This window comes from Propithecus coquereli, unplaced genomic scaffold (assembly GCF_000956105.1).
Source record: "Propithecus coquereli isolate 6110/MARCELLA unplaced genomic scaffold, Pcoq_1.0 Scaffold134, whole genome shotgun sequence".
Classification (NCBI taxonomy): domain Eukaryota; kingdom Metazoa; phylum Chordata; class Mammalia; order Primates; family Indriidae; genus Propithecus; species Propithecus coquereli.
In genome coordinates, this window is record NW_012137636.1 from 2521055 (window position 1) to 2527054 (window position 6000).

Below are 6000 nucleotides of genomic sequence, written 5' to 3' on the forward strand. Positions count from 1 at the left end.
TCTACTCAATTTAGTCTTCAGGGGAGTGGGTGGTACTTAGAAAAATATAGGGCCCAGCAATCTGTTTTTAAAAAGTTTCGCCGGTGTTTCTGATCAGCCAGGCTTGGTAACAACTGAGGTAGAGTAAAACCACAGTGTATTTACAAGGATATGCTAACCATTGCATGTTATCCAGAATCTTTGTTGTATTGAGAGTTCTGTGTAGGAGTTTTCTCAAGAAGCTTTCTATGGTCACTCTATATAGCAATTACAACAGTCTCCTTAGGTTATGTAATTCCAAAGGAAATGCAGCCAACAGCTATAGGTAAAGCACATCTTTTTGGCAGCTCAGAGAAGGATTTTGGAGAATCCCAGGGTTTGGACCTGTATTGTGTATGAAAGCAGAGTAATTTACTGGGGTACTATTATTTGTTAGTTTTGAAGGAAAGGAAACTTGAGTAACAGGTAGTGATAATTTTTCTGTGCTGTCTATCAAGTCATGGGACTCCAGTGTGTGGAACCAGTCTGGATCCACAATGATGGGCCTGGAAATGAGAAAATGATGAGGACTCCATTATCATACTGTAGGTGATGTAATCAAGGAGTAGCCATTGACTGCTATGCTTAACAGGGTAACATAAACATTCAGGTACTTTTTATTTAGAACTTTTAACTTAATTCAGTTCTTAATATAGAACAACAAAGCTGAATATGTAGCAAAATATAAGAAAACTCATTTGTCTCATATTTCCTGAATGTGAAATCTTTTCTCTCAAAATAAGTGTTTAGATGAGGTTTGTTGTAGACTTTTATAAGTACTTATAAAGTACCTGTGAAACTGTTCTTGTTTTCAGAAAATGATTCCTGTACACCAAAACTTATTTATAAAAAGCATTATGGAATAGTAGCTCAAAATACTTTCTATCTTATGACAGTGATTCATTTCCTTTCTTTTTTGCAGAGTAAGACACTTCAGTTCTTCCCAATTTATACAGAGTGATTTTATTTATTTGGTGGTAGTGGTGGAAGGTGGGAGTGTTATAAATAAGCTTGAGAGAATATGCAGTGACATGTTAACAGTGGTTATCTCTGGATGATAAGATTTTTAACTCTTTCTCATACTTATAGTAAATATATTTTGTAATAAACTAAACAAAGCTTATAAGATGGCAGGTCTTCAGAATAAAACCATAGATATTTGGGAAACAATTAATAATTTCTCTAAAGTAGGCTGTTGAGGAAATCAATAAACATGAAAGACAAAGGCATCCAGCTCTTAGAAGTATATTAAACAGATTAGAAAATCTGAAATAGTGTTTTTCTTGCCAGAAGTGAGTGTTAAAGTGGTGAGCAAGAAAACCTTTCAAAGATACTTGACCTTCACTTAGGGAATCTATTGCTAGATTCAAAATACTTGATTTTAAATCGAGAGGGCAGTGTATTTTAGTGATTGCACAGATTGTGGAGCCAGCCTGCCTGCGTTTGAATCCTGGCTAAGGTCTATTCACTGACTAGCTTGGGCAAGTCTCTTCCCTCCTGTGCTTCAGTTTGCTCATTATCTGGGGAGTAATAGTATTTATCTTATAGAATTTCTGTGTGGATTAAAAGAGTGTATGTAAAGTGGTTAAAACAGTAACTGGCACATGGCAATGTATTAGCAATTACTTATAAATACATCTGTCCTTATAAGTGCATGTTGTACATTCATTTAGCAAACAAATTTATAGGCATCTGTGTGTCTCATACACTGAAACATTCAAATGAATGAATGCCAGTGTTAGGAAAATAAATCTTTATATTTGGAGAAAGTACTATGTGATTTATAAAACAATTGATGTGAAATTCAATAAATAGGCTTTTACTTCAGCAGTGAACGTGATTTAACTTAATCTCATGGTTGTCATTTTTTACTAATGAAGACTTTATGTAAACTTTATTTAACATAGTCTTAGCCTTAAATGTGTTAAGAGAGGTAATTTAGTGATCTTGAAGAACTCACCATCAAAATAAAAAAAGCTCTACTCTCCTTTTTCAAACTTTAGAGCAGTTTATATTTAACTAGTCTGTGTGTGTTTTCTACCATATAGGTTAGTATTCTCAGTTTTTAGTGAGCTTGTTAAAACTGCTAATTTCTGGTCCCTGCTCCCTGAGGTTTTGAATCGCCAGTATTGGAGTGGTGCTCAGGAATCTGCCAGCCTAACAATACCTGGGAAGCTCACATTGAGAAATTCTAATGCAAGTGATTATCTGCCTACCTAGCTCTTGAGAAAACCTGAGAGGAGCAGAGCAATACATGTACGTCACCACATTGGCTGTCCATTCACAAAGTCACATTTGTAAGTCCTGACTGCTTTTGGACTCAGTTGTGCTGTCACGTTTATTTACTTTAACTCCAAAAATTGCTGGTTGGTTTATGGAATACCCAGTTTTGTACCATCAGTTTTTCCCTCTGAAATATCAACAGCCTAATTTTATAATAAAACTGAAAACCTACTCATTGTACCCTTCTAGAGTGTCTGATTTTTTTTTAAGTAAAAATTGCTTGTAGCCTACTACTCAGAAATAATCATTACTAACATTTTTATAAATATCCTTCCAAACACTTTTCTATGTATATTTTTAAAATAAAACTATATTATTCTATTTTTTTAAAACTTTTTGTAAAACATAGCTTGGATATATTTCTAGAGCAAATGTAAATCTATAATATTTAAGGTCTTCGTGAGTTTTCATTATGTAGATATACTAATTTGTTCATACTTATGTTGATGGAGAATGTATTGGTTGGTTTTGCTGCATAATAACCTCAAAATCTCAGTGGTTTGCAATAGCACACTTTATTTTTCTTGCCCACAAATTTGTTAGTTACCTGGGATAGCTCTGCTTCAGGCTGTAGGCTGGGTTCAGGTCTGTTTCATGTTTCTCATTCTCTGTGGATCCATAATTCCCTAGCACCTGTTCTTATGGCAAATGACAGGAACACAAGAGGGCAGGCTAACCACTGAGCACATTTAAAGCCTTGTACATGTCACATTTACTAATATTGCATTGGCCAAAGCAGCCCACATGGCTACTCTGAACAACATAGAGATAGGGAGGTATTGCAGAGTTATAACTAGTGCTGTATTGGTAAATTTTTAACAGCTGACATTTCTGGAAAAAAAAATAAAACCCTGGATTTGTAGCATTTCCTGATTTCTGTGGTGTAAGTACTCCCACCGTGGCTCAGCAATTTGCTCTGGTAAGCAGCAGAAACTAGGTTGGCCCACTGTGTGGCAGAGAGTGTGTATGTATCTTGTTGCAGAAGAGTGAAGAATTGGAACAATCTTCTACCATAACTTTTCTGTTAATTTTTTCCCCACTAAACATCACCACAATCAACATTGTTAAATGTGCTTATGTATTAGCAGTTATTATTTTAGGATAAATTGCTAGAAGGGGGATTTCTGAGTCAAAGTGTTCTTAAGACTTTTTGAGGCTCTTAAAGACTATTGCAAAATTGCAGTAAAGAAAAGTTGTACTAGAGTACTCTCAGAATCTTTAAAGAGCCTGATTTCCCATAACTGTACAACACATGAACTTGCCAGTGTGATAAATTGGAATGTCGTTGTTTTAATTTGAGACATGATTAAGAAGCATTCTTTTTGTTTTTTGAGTTGCTTATTTGTTGGTGTGTTGGTATCTTTAAAAATTCATTTGTGATAGTTCTTTATCTGAAAGGATATTGATAATGCTTATTAAGCATTATCGCAAGCGAGGCATTGTATTAAACACTTAAACATGTCTTACTTCATTAAATTTTACGCAAACTCTGTGATCTAGATACTGTTTTCTCTTATTTTATGGATGAAGAGAATGAGGCTTAAAGGTTATGTAGCTTGCTGAAGTTTGCAGAAGTGGTCAGTAGCAAGACTAGAATTCAAATCCATATCTAACTTGGAAGTCTGTATTCTTAATAGCATTGCTGAAGGGACTCTATTTTTGTCTGTCATTTGTTTGTTTGTCTGTTTCTTTTTTTTTTGAGACAGAGTCTCGCTCTGTTGCCCTGGCTAGAGTACTGTGGCATTATCATGGCTCACAGCAACCTCAAACTCCTGGGTTCAAGTGATCCTCCTGCCTCAGCCTCCTGGGTAGCTGGGACTACAGGCATGTGCCACTATACCTGACTAAATTTTTTCTATTTTTAGTAGAGATGGGGTCTTGCTCTTGCTCAGGCTGGTCTCAAATTCCTTACCTCAAGCAGTCCTCCTGCCTCAGCCTCCCAGAGCGTTAGGATTACAGGTGTGAGCCACCACTCCCAGCCAAACACTTTTACACTCATTTATTCTCAGAACCCAATGTGATCCCTATTTTGTCATAGGACAGTTGGAACCCAGAGAGGGAAAGAAACTGGTCTAAGATCACAGAGCTGGGATGTGGCCGAGTCAGGATTTGAACCTGGGCCTAGGGACTCCTGGGCCTGGCTACTTAGCCGCTAAGCCACAGTGTCACTTCCTCATGTGTTTCAATATTTTTTCTAGGTTATCATTTGTATTTTGACTTCATTTATAATGGTGGTCCCCACCCCTCAACCCCCATTCAAAACTTTTTTCTAGTCATAGCTAATGGTCAGGTTTTAAGTATTGGTGACTGTGTGAACTCATCTGTTTGTATGAATCCCCTATGACTTCATTCAGTAGCATTCAGTAAATTTTTACTTTAGAATCTCTTGTGTGCTAGACACTGAACACAGGAAAATGAATCCTGTACTTACCCTTACTGGAAGTAGGTCAGATAGGCAAATAAATTACCAAATTTGCTGATACGCTATCATGGTCTTGAAAGTGCTGAGGTAGCCTGGAGGAGTGACTGTTACTACTTGGACAAGTGGGGAATATCCTTTTCTTTGCAAATGGTTTTCTTTAATAATAGTTGTAATTTTTACTGTGTTGTTAGCCTTACATGTTTTCATTTAATGTTGAAAAATGAAATTTATAAGTTACTAGATTAGTTGCTTATAATTAATACTTTATTTTCAGAGTTTTCTTGATGTTCATATGAAGTTGTTCAATATATACTTATTTGCTAGATGCTAGAGATATAATAATGGATAAAGCCTATTCCCTGTTTTTAGGAGCACAGAATCTGGTCAGAGAGACAGGGGAGTAGGCAGGCAATTTCTTTTTTTAGTCATTTTCTAAGAGGTAATACATGTGTATGGTACCATTTTAAAAATGAACAAATAAATATACAAGAGTTTCATTCTTGTGTCTTCTAGCTACCCAGTTGCCTTCCTCCGAGGCAACCGTTATTATCTGTTTACCCTGTCTTATTCCAGAGGTAAAATGTGCTTCCAAAAGTGTGTGTGTTCACTTGTGTTTACATGTGTGTATATTTTAACACAAATAATAGCATACTTTCTATACACACTAGTCTATATCTTGTTTTTTTTCTTACTGAATATATTTACAGTGGTCCCATGTTAATATACAAGTACTATCCCATTCTTTATTAATTGCACACTGTTCCATTATATAGATTACTGTAGTTTAATGAACCAGTCCCTGTGGATGTATATTTAGGTTAAATAGTCAATATTTTTATTCATTGCTTTTTTAATTTTTAAAAACTATTGAACTTTTGAAACATTCACAAAGTACAGAAAACGTTATTATGAACCCCAGTATACCTGAGACCCAGCTTCAACAACTGTTAACAGACTACCATTTTTCATCTAGCTCTCCTTACTCCTTTTTTTTCCCTTGGGCTGGAGTTTAAAGCAAAATCTAGACACCATTTTATCTGTAAATACTTTACTGTGTATCTGTAACAGATATGACAGACATGGACTTGAAAAAATCTTAATCACAGTACTGTTAGAAAACTCAACAAAATTAAAAATTTTTTAATATTATCTAATGCCCAGTGTGTGTTCAGTTTTCACTGATTGTCTCCGATTCTTTTTTTTGTTTTTGTTTTTGAGACAGAGTCTCACTGTGTTGCCCTGGCTAGAGTGCCGTGGCATCATCCTAGCTCACAGCA

General features: G+C 35.6%; 1 protein-coding gene across 2 annotated transcripts in view; it reads left to right on the forward strand.

Annotated features, from left to right (window-relative positions):
* HERPUD2 (HERPUD family member 2) overlaps positions 1-6000 on the forward strand; it is a 37581-nt gene that overhangs the window by 23217 nt on the left and 8364 nt on the right. The window lies entirely within an intron of this gene.